The sequence below is a fragment of the Siphateles boraxobius genome, unplaced genomic scaffold, assembly GCF_051911475.1.
Source record: "Siphateles boraxobius isolate OS27281-9 unplaced genomic scaffold, OSU_SipBor_1 32, whole genome shotgun sequence".
Classification (NCBI taxonomy): domain Eukaryota; kingdom Metazoa; phylum Chordata; class Actinopteri; order Cypriniformes; family Leuciscidae; genus Siphateles; species Siphateles boraxobius.
In genome coordinates this window covers 3,028,615-3,044,484 of record NW_027508942.1, presented here as the reverse complement: position 1 = coordinate 3,044,484, position 15,870 = coordinate 3,028,615, and positions in this window count along the sequence as shown.

Genomic DNA, 15,870 nt, shown 5'->3' with positions numbered 1-15,870 from the left:
GTTCTTGAGAAATATGTGATGTGTTTAGCAGTTCGGATGGAGGCTGGCGGCTCAGAGAGGAGCATGATGGTTTTGGAGAATGATTTTGCGCCTTGTTCTGAAGTAACAATAAGGTGTTGCTCGTTCAGTGACCGCAGCTGGTGGGAGGGAGCATTTACTTGTAGGAGCCACATAAGGTAGGGAGGTTCTGTTCCAGTGGAGCTCCTGAAAGCCAGCATCAAAACCTTAAATTTAATTTTGGGAGCCAGTGGAGTGAAATCAGGAGATGTATGACAGTGGTTCTCTTTGGCTGATTGAATACCTGCAGAGTTATTCGTTCAAGACCTGCCAGCATTGAAGTAGTCCAGTTTGTCATCGAACATTGCCCTTAGGTTCCTGGCTGTCTTGTTTAGACTCAGTGTTGTAGACCCCAGTTGCACTGTGAAATTGTGGTCAACTGATGGTTTACAAGAAGCTCCAATTTCACAAGGTTGTTCTGGAAATGAAGCTTCTTCATCTGAGCAGAGATGTCTGAAAGGCAGGTCGAGATACGAGACACTGGGATCATCAGGCTGAAACCACGACTGTCGTTTTCAGTTTCATTCTTGTGACAAAAAAAAGTGTTGAGTCTTTAATGCCACATATGCTCATTTGCAGCATAATGCTGTAAAGAGGCAATTTACTGTGGGGCATGAATTATAATATAATTTACCATCCTTCACTGATCACTGAGGATAATCAGCATTCTCAGCAGAATTAGCATTGGACAGTATTTTTCACCCATTGCAGAAGCATTGGCTGGAACTGAAGTTAAACCGCTGCCAACTGAATTGCAAAGGTGTGTTTTTTATGCACATATGGGGTGATGCAACTCCAAAACACTCTGGTCAGTTGAGACACATTCAGACAGATGGGCTGAGGTGAGACAGGGGTCATAAAGATACTAGAAAGATTGGCTTTGCTCCACTTTTAGAGGGCAAAAGAATCTGCTCATTTTTTGATGACGGAAATAAAAGCTAATGTTTGAAGTTTGCCTGGAGAGAAGCACAGTACACAGATTCATATAAAGAACATTGCAAAAACCTGCTCTCACCATAAAGCCGAAATATTGGACATGATCAAATTCTAGTAGCAACATCATCAGGTAATACAATATGCCATGCATATTGCAGACAGATATGAAGAAATGTTTAAGGCAGCATGGAAATAAATCAAGATAAATCTCATATATTTCAATTTGCGTTTAGCTTTAAGGGGTTAGTGCATATGAAACTATCTATCACTGTAATGCAAGGCCAGGTACATGAGCCGTTGACCTCCAATCCTCTGGGCCAATAAGCTCTGTCCTCACGTCCTCTCTGCTTTCTCTGGCTGGGTGGAATAGATAGAGGATTTCAAACACCATTTCTTCTGACGCCGAGCTGCTTCCTCATTGTTTTGCAATCTTCACTTTGCTGATATGGTGTGGAAATGTAGCAGTGACATCCTTCTGTCCGTATGATCAGCAACTCTATTAATTCATGTAATGTACTTGTTATAATCCATCTGGTTGTAGGATTCTTTATTTGAGCTTTAATCGCAATTGCATGCAAACAGCTGAAAGTTTTACAGTCAAATGTTGTTGTTCATGTTAGAGTGAAATACATGTATAGAAAAATATAGAAAAAAATTATATAATATGATAGGTGTGACATATTTTACTGCAGTGAACATCTTTCAGGGTCGATTTATTTTGGAAAGTCAGTTTCTGCACGTAACTTAAGTCTTGACTACACAAAAAAACTTTAGCCTGCCATTGGGGCATATTGTCACACTGTAATAGAGTAAGTCGTCACAACAGAAACCTGGCTTAAAACAGCCTATTGTGGACTTTAGCGATTTAAACAGAAAAACATTTATCGAACACAAAAAAAGTATTGAAACAGCAAATATTGAAACTTCAGACTCTGTGAGACGACATTGCCATAATGTGTTGCTTTGCCTTACTTCGGACTTGACTGACAGATTGGCATTCTGACATTCGCAAGTTTCATACTTTCTAATCTTAAGTTTTTTGTTGTTGCAAGTATCAGCTTATTGTACATATAAAATACAAGTTTATAGTAGTTCATAATTGTGACCTACCATTGTACCAATGTCTACCATTGTAACAGACGTTTACATTTACCAGTCTTTACACATTGTCTATACATATATATATATATATATATATATATATATATATACAGTGAGAGAGAGAGAGAGATACTCAATATTCAATGAATCGGATCGGAACGGGGGACACAAAACACTAAATCTGGACATCCCTAAAAATCACAGTACATTAAACTTCTCCTTTCTCCTGAGAACACATTTCAGTCTTTTGGGGAATCTACCTTCATTATATATTGAATGCAGTAATGCTATAATATAATACCAGTGTAGTTTTGTTCACTTATTTACCCAAAAGCTATAGCAAAAATATTATGTTGTAATTTTAATATCAAGGACTAAACTAGCAAATATTGGCGATATCAGCTTAGTTAGTGAGATAGAGCATTTGTGATTAGCCTAGCTCTCACCTACAGTATATGCCACGCAATCTGTTGAGCTGAATTATATTATCTATATCTATAGACATAAAGAAGAATGTCGAGGCCTAAATGTCCAGCAGCAAATACCTTACCAAATTACCTTTGTAATACAACCTTTGGTTTTATATGCACCCAAACAAAGCTTATTTTTATAGATTTGCTTGCACAACAGAAATGTGTTCAATATTCAGTTACATTTCCTGCTTTCCTTTCAGATTCATCAGGAGAACACAGAAACAATGGGACCATTCAGGGCCAATTCCTCCTGATTAAGCAGCGATGGCACAGTTTCAAGGGCTTAAAGTAGGCCAGGATTTTAAATACAAAGCTCATATACATCCTTTCTTCATGCACTTCATTGAAGTTCATCTGTGAGCCAATCTTTAAAGGGTCTGTATGTAGAATTCAGAAACCCTTGTTATTAGTGACACCGGTGGCCGTTGAGTGAACTGCAGACAGCAACTTACTGCTCGAACTCGTGCACACGTAACGTACAAGAGACTGAGCGTGATTCAATAGCTCGATTTACTCACGGCAAAGTTCTTTTTCATTCTTCACTTAGGAGTAAAAAGAAGTTAGAAATACCTTGCAGCGATATACTGTTAACGAACATCCCGACGCCGTCCACTCGATGTTTGGATGAATATGTGCTACGTGCTTTTCTCGTAATAACAAAAAACACAACAAATATGACAGCGGTGAGAAAGCAGCAGTTAAGAAAGCATCGGATCATAGCGATGTGGATTTGTTTATACCGGCTCTGCAATTTACCCTTCGCAAAGACCCGCCCCCCTTAGTTACTGTCGCTATGTCCGACAAGCTACGCCGCTCTCACGCACACACCATGTTCTCAGGCAGTGAAAAATACATCGCGGATCAGAGAGGAGACTGACAATACGCTGACAGACAGGGCAGACCAGGTTACTTTTCGGTTACTTTTGATATTAAACATATTAAACAAAGACTCACCTTTCAAATTTGCTTATTTTTAAAAATAAATTTAAACAATAAATACCGTTTTGTGGCTCTTTAATGTGTCGTGACAGATCGCTGTAGAGCCTCAGTTAAAGCTGCTCGTGAACCGATCATCTCTTCCTTCTAGTTCATTTATAGCATCAAATAAACATGAATGAACATAAGAAGGAATGTTGTTTTAACCGCGGAAAGGCGTCAGTATATTCAGTTTTTCAAGTTCAAATCCTCCCATGTTAATCTACTAACTCTCCTGACTGCTTTGTCGGACAAAATGGCGGATGGCGAAGTATGATTGGTCAGATCACCTGTCAATCAAGCTCCCTGCGAAGGGTCAATTCACCGGCATCATGACGAAATATGAGGTCATTAAAATTACACTGTTTATGACAGTTTAATTTTAAAGTATATTTGAGACTATATACTATTTAGATCTGGCAATGTGAGATTATTTTAAATTAACTCCTTTTCTTTGCATACCACACATTGCCATTACAGCACAGAATAGCTCTTTCAGCATTATCCTGAACATTAAGACTTCATTTCACGTGTCACTGAACGGAGGAGAGGCTCCTGGGAGCGCGGGGAAAGTCACATGCTTTTTCCCGGCAAGCTTTCATAGACAACCTAGGAAGTTAAGCTTGTCAGGTAAGCTCAAAGGTTTCTCAAAGCTGCACTGTGAGACAATCCAAGACAAATTCATTACAAAGTGTTTTTGTTTGTCTGGTATAAATGATGCAGAAAATTAAAATAATAAAAAATGATTGACAAAATAATTTTTATCTTTTTAGCACAACAGTGTCATGATACAGATCATCTCATTTTAAATATTTCTAGAAGATATTACATTGACATGAAATTTGGAAATGTAACATAATGCCAAGAGACACTCTTGGTTATTTACTTAATATATACCTTGACTTGAGAACTAAATTTACACATTTTTCAATACACATTGGTCGGTACATGTAATCAAAACTAAACAATTGAGTTCTGTAAATCTTTATGTTTCTTCATTGAAACAAAAAACACACAAATGTCATGACTAGACTATGAAAAGAAATGTCTTATAAAAACATGTTATTAAGTGAGGAAGTTAAGCTGACTCGTGACTGTGCTAAATGATGACAATTTCACAGGCCTTTACGTTCTGCATTAGAGTGTTTTTTTTTTATATCAACATGCTTTGCTTAATCTGGAGGAAAGGCAGATGGTGGCTCACAACTAATATTTAATCAACACTCACTGGTATTTATTTTGCCGAAGGAATTAAGATTACGATTACATTACGATTACATCCTTGTGTGCAGCACTGGACTTTAGGAGAGGAGACAGAGGAAACATTATATTGTTTAACCATGACGTCATCAATAATCTTAATTCTCTTGATTTTATAACTAATAAGTGCAGATTGAATCCATATGTATGTACTGTCTCTGATCCATATATGAAGAATATGATTTTCCATTGTAAGAGTCAGTAATGGAAGCTTATCTCTTTTGTGTGTTTGCATAATGGAGCATTGAATGATTTGGTCATCCTTTCATCCTCTTTAAACACAAAACTGAATATTTGTATGTGAAGTTAATTTATGCACAAATAAACACCCCACCTTGTACCTTATACTTTAAGGAAAACTTGGTTTAATTAAACATGATAACTTTTTAAACCTTGAAGTTGAATACAGCAACTTTAGGCTTGATGATCAGTGTAAATACACTACTATTCAAAAGTTTAAAGTCAGTATGTTTTATTTTATTTTATTTTTGAAAGAAATTAATACATTTATTCAGCAATTGTTCAATTGATTAAAACAGTAAAGGCATTTATAATGTTACTAAAGATTTATTTTTTCAAATAAATGCTGTTCTTTCGAATGTTTTATTCATCAAAGAATCCTAAACAAAAAATGTATCACAATATTACTGCTTTTATTTTTACATACAATTAATGCATCCTATGTGAGCATAAGAAACATAAAAAAAAATCTTACCGGGGTATATTTCATTGAACAACCGTCCTACCTGATGTACTGCTGATATATATGCTCGCATTTTGAAATCTCTGTTTAATCTCTCTTGAATCTGTTATTTTTCAGCTCTTATACAGACAGATGGCAGTTTGTCCATTAGCTGTAATCTCTTGCAGCAGAGTGGAAGAGCTGTAGATTGGGGATGACACAGGTTTAATACTGTGAAATCCAAAGGTTTTAGTCGTACTTTAGTGATGTTGCACATATGGTTGAACATCTGGGGAGAGCGGTGAGCAAGGCGAATGAACGCTGTGTGCTTTTAAGTCTCAGACTACGCATGTGAATGGAGAGGTACCGTAGATGACCCCAGTTTTTAAGTCACATGGTTAATGTAAATCACACTTTTTGTTTTAGCCTAGTTATTACATGAGAAACTGCCATCATACAAAATGTATATGTAGTATAAATAAATGCTTAAAATTTACAGTCTATTTGAAACTGACATTATATCATGAAGGTAGCAGAAGCTTTTGCTTTGTGTTGGATTTCAATATTACCGTGATTGATAAAGTTTAGGACTGACTCATTGTATGTGTGCAATCATCAGATTTGTTTCTATAATTGCTATTCTTTATTTTATATATATATATATATATATATATATATATATATATATATATATATATAGAGAGAGAGAGAGAGAGAGAGAGAGAGAGAGAGAGAGAGAGAGAGAGAAACTGATAAATATGATTTTTTAAATATTTTTGAAAAAAGTCTCTTATTCTTACCAACCAGCATTTATTCAAAAAACAGTAAAAACAGTATATTTGTGAAATATTATTTTAAAATGTCATTTATTCCTCTGATCAAAGCTGAATTTTCAGCATCATTACTCCAGTCTTCAGGGGCACATGATCCTTCAGAAATCATTCTAATGTGCTGATTTGCTCCTCAAGAAACATTTTTTTATTATGTGTTGAAAACCTATATATTTTTGTGGAAACCGTAATAAAAAAAATATTTCAGGATTTTTTTATTGAATAGAAATTTCAAAAGAACAGCATTTATTTGAAATATAGATATTTTGTAACATTATGAATGTCTTTACAAACACTTTTGATTAATTAATGCATCTTTGCTGAATAAATATATTATTTGATTTACTGATTCCCAACTTTTACTTAATGTATGTTAACATAAAATACACAGGATGGATTTGAACTTAGGTCACAGAGTTCACATTATCCACCAGTCCACGCCACTGATTTTAATCATAATTATCTGGTCGCTGTTCGTGCATATACACAGCCCGCCATCAAAGGCCATACGCCTTCATGTTTGCCATTACCTTTGATATTATCATGATGACGCTCATGAAAAGGTCATGTTGTAATATGCCGAAGCCTAAAAGTACATAGTGGTTAAAAAAAAGATTCACTAAAACTAATCACATTTCATGATCCAAAATGTCTGCCATCAGTATTGTCATGGCAATATTAAATGACATTTTTACATTTATACATTTTAGGCACTGAGCAGAAACTCAATTTAATTGTTTTGGATTCATTGGAATATTGGCATATGGAAAACAGTGTGAGAGATGACATAATCGTGTATTTTAAAAGGGCAGGGTAGATCACAGATATTTAGGGGAGCTGAAAGAAAACACAGAGACCGAAGCTCTTGAAATAGTATCTACAATAGCCTAATGCTTGCAGAATAACTTACAAAAAGTGCTTTAGCTTCACATATGTGACTGTTGTGATCAACAGATGATAAGCACACCATTAAAGGTGGGGTATGTGATTTGGAAAATGACTGGCAGATTTTGAAAATACACAATTCAAATGGTCCTTCTTTCCTCCAACGCTGGCCCTGACTCCACCCATTCGAAAGAACATGGACTCGCAATCATGTGAAAACTCAGATGCGCGAGAGATTGTAATGACGATTTACTACTAATCGTGGAACCGGCTTTACTGACGAGATGCGCATGCGTCACGAGCTTTGAGTATGCGCACGAAGGGGGTCACGCACGCTGGGGGGAGGGGGGTGTGGTACGACCGTTTGATTGACGAACTTACTGTCCAATGATTCTAGGTGGTCTTGGAAATGATTGGCTGGAGTTTTTCGAGTCCTGCCCGTTCCACAGATGATTAAATTGCTTAATTTTCATTTCAGTGCTTCTAACTCAGTGGCTGTAAGTTGGTTAGGAATAGGATTTCAAGTTATTTTGAAAAAAATGGACAAAAAAAGAGAATCACATACCCCCCATTTAACTCTTTCCCCGCCATTGACGGAATTTTCCGGCTTTCCGTGTTTTCACTTGGTAGGGGGCGCTGTTACACATCTTCTGAAGACACGTGAAGAAGAAGCAGAAACAAGCGATAAAAGCATTGCTTATGCATGTTGCAGTCTTTAGGGGGGAAAACCTCTCCCCTCGTGAATAAAAAAGATATACTAATGTGATGTTTATCTAAAATAATTTTTGCTTATTAGTATGGTAGAATTGGATCATCGAGGGTCAGCAGCAAAGACAGGTTAATAAAGTGAGATTTTATATATAAAGTATATAGTCCAGTTATAATTTAATTATTGCATGTTTGTGTTTCACTGTTTTTATTTATTTTGAGGAATACTGAATCTTTTTTTGAGTAAAGTGAAACTTATAAATACAAATAAACAAAAAGCAATTTTTTGATTATTCATTGCTGAAAGATATGAGGCTTGAGACTGAAGATTTGCAAGCATTCTGTGAAGAGAACATGTGTGCAGGATCAGGTAGTACACATTCTTCAGTGTAATACAGTCTTGGCATGTACATTTGGCAATACATGTTTCTCAGACCAGTTTCAGTGCCAGGTCTCTGTTTAAGCCACTGTTAATGCTGAATATGGCTCCCAGAGGGCATAGCAAGAGGGCAAATTGGTGGTATAATACAATTTTGTGGCTGATGAGATTAATAGTGAGTCTGGAAGTGCAAGTGCATTACAGCACAGTAGATTCGATTTCATATCATTTTCTTTTGCTAAAAAGTTGTTTGTCTGCTCGGATGTTACCCATGGGTGCCACAAATTCACAGGCCTTAATTTATTTCAGAAAGACAGCATGACACAAAGTCACAACACCCCCGCACATCTTCATCAGCGTCTTCCCGTTTATTACATCTGAAGAGAAGAAAAGAAAAGAGAACATGGAAGCTGTATTATCTGAAACTCACAATAGATTTCTTTCTATTTTTAATAGATTACATTTATATGTGAGAAAATGCATGTTTTTAATTCAATTATCAGCTGCACATCATAACGTAAAGGGGTCATATGATACTTTTTAATGTTTTCTTTTTCGTTTAGTGTGTAATATCTGTTACAACATTACAAATCTCCCACACAAAAGGATTTATTCAGAGATCACTGATCCAGACCTGCCTAAAACGCCTCGATCGAAGTCCAGATATTACTTCCTCAAAGCATCTACGTCACAATGTGAAATACTAACATAATGCCCACTCAAACGCGTACTTAGGGTGCTTTCACACCTGTAGTTCGGTTCATTTGGTCCGGACTAAGGGCGAAAAATTATACTTTGTATCATTTTCAGGCGTTTTGGTTCCTTTTCACACCGCACTGATTGCTCTGGTCCGAATCAGTGGATGAGTTGATGAAACGAACCAAAATGCAGTCACGTGACAACATCCACATCACTCGTTGGCCAGATGTGTCTTAACGTGCGGAATTAACGTGCGGTAAAATTCCAACAGAACTCCCGGAAGTAAACAAAGAGGAAAATCCGGCAGACATGCAGAGAATTCGCTCACAATGTAGCCTATGTTCAGAATCAGCACGAGCTTTATCCTTTCGCAAATCACCCCATAAACAACAAAGTCTAGACGCGATATAAATAAGAAATTCACTGTGCAGTGCGGACAACTTCAGTGTTTATGATGAGATTATAGTCAGAGTGCAGAACGCGTAAGTCAGTCATGGCTTAAAATCTAAATAATAATTTTGTTTGACTACGGCAGCTGGTTTAGTCCAAAAATGCGTAGTTCTTTGGTAGTTGGGTCTGTTGGAGGTCGGATCACGTTCTCACCACAAACGAACCGCTCCAGAGTTTGCTTGAAAGCGTGGTCTCGGTACACTTATTTGGTCCACTTTTGGTGCGCACCCGAGTGCGATTGCTGCTTTCACACCTGCCCAAACAAACCGCACCAAGGGAGAAAACGAACTCTAGTGCGATTCAACCCAACTAAATGAGGCAGGTGTGAAAGCACCCTTAAAGAGACGAGAAGAGGCTTCAGTGAATTGTCATGTTGTGGAGACTCTGTGTTTTTTCAGAGGTTAGGAATTATTTATAAAGCTGTTCCTGAGCAGTACAACCCAAAAGTTTTCTTGTGTATAGCACATTTTACAGAGGACATCTTCCTGAACCTCCTGAGAGTTCAACACAGATGATATACAAAGACTACTTACCACTGTGAAACTTTCTGCTCAAGTCGTGCTTGCTAAGTTACTTTAGTTCTGATCAATCGACTTGATCATCCGCATTTTCAGAAATCGACTGATATGGTAAAACCAACGTCATTATTAACTGTTTACAAATGCTTTCGAGGCCTTAGAAGCTGAAGCTTGCGATTATGGTAAGGGACGTTACATTTACCGACGTGCTTGAGGTGATTGGCCAATCACAACGCACTTTGTTAGCTGACCAATCATAGCACTACGAGCTTCTCAGAAAGAAGTGCTTTGTAGAAATCACCCGATAAACAAAATAATGAACTTTTAAAATAACATCTTATGACCCATTTAAATTTTGATGTTATAATCGATGCTGCTTGTTCAGGCCACTAAATTGTTATGTGACCTGTTTTATCTGCCTTTTTGAACATCTGATTATTCTCTCATGCATGGTGAGCACAATATTCATTGTTGTTGTTTACATTGTTAGATATGCAAATTAGAATCAGACATCAAAAACACATTTGAATCTTTGAAGTAAAACATATTTATTCTAAAGAGAGGTAACATATTCTACATTGTTTCAGACTCATCCAAAAAAATATTTATTTATTTATTCAAAGTAAGACTATATAAACATAAAATTATTTTGCAAAGCATACTTAAAACCTAAGTTGTTAGTAAATTTCATACCCGCAGCCACACTGATATTGTGATGTAAATTATTCTGCCATGCGGGCCATGAGATTGATTCAGAGCCAAGAATGGGAGAAAAACATTGCAAAGGATTTGGGGGAAAAATTAATCTTACACTTTCATTCATTGGCTTTCATAACTACCCTTGTTAAATGACTCCCTTTATCAGAGCCAGCAGTTCTCATGAGAAAGAATATTGACATTTATCTGTGCGGGCGTCTGTAATGATACAATGCAAATAGCTCAGAAGAAAAGGAGGATGGGCAAGTGCCTTCATTAGTGGAGTGAGGTAGATTTAATGTGTATAAAAGCTGCATCAAATCAATATTTTCAGTGATTATGAAGTTGTTTTGATCAAAAACCTCTTTCAGAAGCTAAACTGTGTTCTCATCACAGGTTAATAGAACATTTTGGTATCAAGAATTTGATAAAAAAATTAATTTGCTTGCTTTAACAGATTTTTCAATCCCAAGTGAATGTGTTTTATTAATTTGAAATAGCGAACCGTTTCTAGAGTATCTAGGACACATTCCTAACAGATCAATAAGTTTGGCACATTATAGCAGATTTTAACACAAGCATAAAGATGAAACAGGCTTATTAATTAAAGCGATCAAGCTCCGCATTAATGCAAAACAAATGAAGCTAGAAAGAAAACAGATGATGACATAGAAATTAAATCTGTGTGAAATGAAAAGAAATGAAAATTATTATCTGTGGTGGCAATATGAGTGTTTGATGCAGTCGGTGTCTATCAAAAGCAATCCATAAACCAAAACTGTATGCAAAATAGGCCTATCCCTAGAGTGCCGAATGAATTATTGAGGAAGACAGATAAACGTGGAAAGAAGATGCCTTTTATGACCCCATTATGGAAATTTCACTATTTACTGCCCCACATCTCTGCATGCTGTTGTATGTTCAGCAATGACATTTGGGCAAAAATGATTGAGGTCTTAAGTGCAGAGAAATCTGTCTGGTTCAGTTTTACCTGAATGCTAGCGAAATAATAATTATATTGAGCACAGTCCCTTAATAATACCTTTTCTGGAGCTGTTTGTTAACTCTCAGTTAATATGAGTGAAATTGGTATTTTAAATTTTTCAGTTTGGATGTTCATTCATTCATTATCTATTTCAGTCGATTCCGACTCTTGGTGATTCTATGGGCCATCTCTCGCCATACATGAGATGATTAGGTAACACTTTATTTCGCTTTAGGCATTCTACTAACTTTAAGTAATTTTACAACTATCAACTATACAACTATAAATTTACAGCTATTAATCTAATTAGAGTATTAGTAAACTGTCTGCTTAATGTCTGCTAATGCTTTATTTTGATGCTTCCAACAGACATTCTACTGACTATAAGGCCCTGTTTACACCTGGATTTAAGAGGGTTTAAGTTTTTTTTAGGTCGATTGGATCACAAATGGATGACGCTAAATACAGGTGTAAACTGGGTCTAAAATGTTTGGAGCTTGTCCACTTTCAATCACTTCCAGAGGTAGTCGAAAACGCATTGCTTTTGTAGTGTAAACTCTCATGTGATCGAATGTGATCAAACAGCCAAAAAAGACGCCTACTCTCCTCCTACTGACCTAATCCATGAACATTATGGGAAGAGCTCTAGCCAGACATATCAAGCACAATGTTCTCTCAACATTCCTGATTTCTAACACACACTCACAGCGTTCGGCTGGTCTTGTGGCAGTCAGACCAGAAACTAAAGCTGATGCTCTCCGTATGGTTTTCCGTCGTCTCCGGGCGCCTTCATATGTAAATTGCGTGAGCTTATTTCGTCCATTAGATTAAAAAATCTGGGAAAAAAACCCACATACATTTACATGCCCATTGACTCTCCCCTCAAACAAATCAGGACAGAAGTGGATGAAAGTGGACAAAAGAGATGGGAAGAGGAATGTCTCCCTCGTCTACTCGTGATCTGACTGACCAAAACACATCTACCAGGTGTAAACAGGGCCTAAGTAACTTTGCAAAATGTTAATTATTCTACTAACCACAAACACCTTACCCTAACCTAACAGTCTACTAATACTCTAATGAGAGTTAGTTGACATGTAGTTGCAAAGTTATTATAGTTAGTAGAATGCCTAAAGTGTCACATTGCATTGATAACATGCTTTAGCACTTAGTGAAGTGTTTCTAGCATGTTGCTAGCCTACTTAACTGACATTATTTAATATGTTGCTAGGAGTCCATAACAGTGTTAGCCATTTCACTTCCTGTTGCCAGCTGGTGGCGCTATGACTATAACTGAATATGGGCCTGAACATGTGTTCATGACAGAACTCTTATGAAACTTGTGAAGTTTGGGGTGGATTGGACATTGTTTGCCTGAGTTACAGCAACTTCCTGTTTCATGTTGAAACATCGAAATTTGTCAGGCTGCCAGGGACACGCCCTTCGACCAAAACTCAACATCTTGGCAATTTAGCATCGAAGGACTGATAATTACACTCACCAAATTTGAAGATGATCCGATTAAAATTGTAGGAGGAGTTTATTAAAGTACTACGCCTGAAAATAGCAAAACTGTAAAAAATCACAAAGGGTAATTCAAAATGGCTGACTTCCAGTTGCATTTAGGACTTTTTTTGCAAGTATTGGAACATTACATGTATGTAATGAATTTCGTACACTTACGTGAAACGTTGCACTTCGCTGAACCTTTATAGCTGGCGCTATCATGCCATTTTGCCACACCTAATTCTGTAACATCGGGTGTACATTTTCGCCAGTTCTATGCAAACAGGCCTGTGCAAAGCAAAGTATTGTGAGTTTTCGAACATGTTTAGGCCCTCAAAAATGCGATTCACTTTGGAGAAGAAGAATAAGATCACACCATCTGTGCTCGGGCCCTAATGACTAATTGAGTAACTTATGTCATTTGAGTTCTCTCTATTATGTCAGAAGTGAAGTATGTCCCACTGTAAAGTAGTTTGTTCACATCGTAGATCTCAGCCAAGGTATACAAATGTGACTCCAAACAATCCCATCAATCAGCAATAGTGCCAGAGAGAAAATGGCTCCATGGCTTCAGAGCAGGGAGATAGATCTGGCTGTCCGTGAGGGAGATGGAGACCCTCACTCAAAAGAAGCAGAGAAAAGCTCTTAGCTCTGTGGCTTAAACCATATTACGCTCTGGGGTAATATACACTCCATTATTACACTATTGCACCACTCTCAATCACAAACCCTTGCAGAGAAGACCATCACAAGGGAGTGTGTGCGATCACAAAATCAGACTCTTTCCAGAACCTTTCAGCGCTCTTTCTGAAGATGAGCCGTGTCAGAGGCGGTGTGGTTCAGTCTTGTTGAGGCTTTAATGAAAAGTAAAGTCCTTAAATGAGCACTCAGACTGAGGGAATGAACTTAAAGCCTCTCCAAAGCGTGACATTTTAGTAGAGTAGAGCCAGCACAGAACCCAACCAGCCTAATAGCCAAGGATTTAATGTCAGGTAGACTTAAGGGCTGTTTTCAGGGGGAGATTTGCTAGTATTCCCGCTTGACCTGCCGCTACTATCAGACTGACTGGTTTTACATATCCACCCATCTCTCCAGTGTCTGACTATGTGGCTCAACTGTTGTTTTCTAAGCAGCAAATATTGATTTAGTGTCAAATTTGCAGATAGAGCATCTGTCTGCTATTGTATTCCCTCGATCGCAAGCCTCAACGTATGCCTCTATTCGTTTCCTCTGTGATATATGACTCCACAGTAAGTGACCTATGTGTCTTGAAATTCATTTTTTTGACACTACGGTTACTCGCTCGATGAAATATTGAAAGTCTTCTCACATCCTCTGAGATTACAGACTGCAACATATTTCTGGAGTGTGGAGAAAAATGCTATGAAAAGGATGTTTCAGCCTTACAGAGTCACAAATGTTCTCACTAAATAGTTCACCTAAAAATGCATATCCCGTCATCATTTAGGGTATGTTTAAATGACGACGATGTACTAAAAATCGAAAGGTTTTTCCTTTGCGTTTGGTGCGTAAAGGCGACAATGATTTCAAAACAATCCCCATTCACACTGATCTGCAAGAATGATTAAAAACACTGTATTATGCTGCCAGGCCAGTAGATGGCGATGTAACTTTGTAAAGAAACACTACGCGCCCATAGACTGAACACATAATACACATGCGCATGACCTCACTTCTTTCAAAAATTTGCTTTTTTGTAGTTTACACAGATACAATAATGAAAACAATAGTGCAAAATTTTGAGGCCCCCAAAACGCCATTTTAAATGAAAGGCCAAAACGCATACAAAGTTTCCTGATTATTGTTGAAAATGGTGTCATGTTAACAGCCCCTTACTCACCCTCATATTGCTCCAATAGTGTACAACCTTCTGTGGGTCACAAAAAAAAAACATTTTTAAGGATGTTCAAATGAAATATGAGTGGCATAAATTATAAACTGATCTTTTATTGTTGCTTTTTAGTCATTTAATCAGCTAGACAACCCCGATCCTTATTTATTTTTTAAAGAGAGGATTTCTCATTGGTCCACGTACTGTTTTTGACTCCTCTTCACAAATCGGGACTGCTGTAAAAAAAATCCTTAGGACCCCTGGATAGTAGTGATAGTAGACCCCAGAAGTAGTGGCTAAAACAAAGAGACACAAATAGGCTACCCCTCCAAATTCATTCATAACTATGTTTGAAAGGTTAAAACTCATGCTACACAACCACTGTTTACACAAATGCAGCTGTTAACAATCAAATGAATGCATGCTTGATAGTTCAGTCTTTTTCCACCATGTTTGGGCTCTGTGTGTTTAGTACATTGGTAGCAGTTCCGTAGGGGAAAGATGTCGACAGCCAATCACAGCATCGGAACAGAAAATCACCAAATTGCAATCTCCTCCTCATTGGAAAGGGGTAATGTCTTTCAGCTGACACTGAAGAAAGATACATTAACAAATATGCTACATTCTGAGCCTTCCTCCATTGAGACAACAATAAATACAACACATCCTGAGTCTCCATTTCAGAGAGACAAAAGCAGACTGACCAAGTTCTGAGTCAATACTGACACATGTGAAACCAGGTTAAGCTCCAGCGAGCAAACCTTCTCTTAAAGGTATCTTTCTGGTCCAGATTGTTAAGGTTATTCTGCATCCTCTGCAGAGATGCATTTGCGTGTTCCAGATTGCTAGGACCAGCCTTCCACAGCATTTTCTGTACA